Below are 527 nucleotides of genomic sequence, written 5' to 3'. Positions count from 1 at the left end.
TATATATATATATATATATATATATATATATATACACACGCATACTCTCACATACATAATCTATTTACAATTCACATACATTTATGCACTTATGATTATCTCTGTGTGTGTATGTATACATACATATACACACATATATATATATATATTTGTATGTATGTATAATGCTCACACTGTTATATATTGTACGTATATGAATCTGGGTGTGCAATTAAGTGTTTTTTTTGTGTGGAAGATCATCCATGAAAATTGCCCCCCCTGGTTTTTAGAAGAAACAATACAAACCAAAATGAAAGACTGTGAGGGCAAAAAAACAAGAAAAACTCCCTGGTAAGGGACAAGAGAAAGGGAGTGAGGGTGGGAGAAGAGAAGGAGAGCAAGAGGGAGGAGAGTGAGGGGAAGGAAAGGAAAGGAGAGATAAAGAGCAAGGAAGAGGAAGGAGAGGCAAGGGACGATGAGAGAGTAAGGGGACAAGGAGAACAAAGAAGGGAGAGGTAGGGTGGGGAATAATGAAGGTGGAACTTGGG

General features: G+C 37.2%; 1 protein-coding gene across 3 annotated transcripts in view; it reads left to right on the top strand.

Moving 5' to 3' along the window:
- LOC106879215 (cytosolic purine 5'-nucleotidase) overlaps positions 1 to 527 on the top strand; it is a 129,833-nt gene that overhangs the window by 46,395 nt on the left and 82,911 nt on the right. The gene's annotated exons all lie outside the window — the stretch shown is intronic.

The sequence above is a fragment of the Octopus bimaculoides genome, chromosome 22 (assembly GCF_001194135.2).
Source record: "Octopus bimaculoides isolate UCB-OBI-ISO-001 chromosome 22, ASM119413v2, whole genome shotgun sequence".
Classification (NCBI taxonomy): Eukaryota; Metazoa; Mollusca; class Cephalopoda; order Octopoda; family Octopodidae; genus Octopus; species Octopus bimaculoides.
The sequence above is the reverse complement of the archived record's forward strand: the minus strand, read 5'-3'. Positions and strand labels throughout refer to the sequence as shown.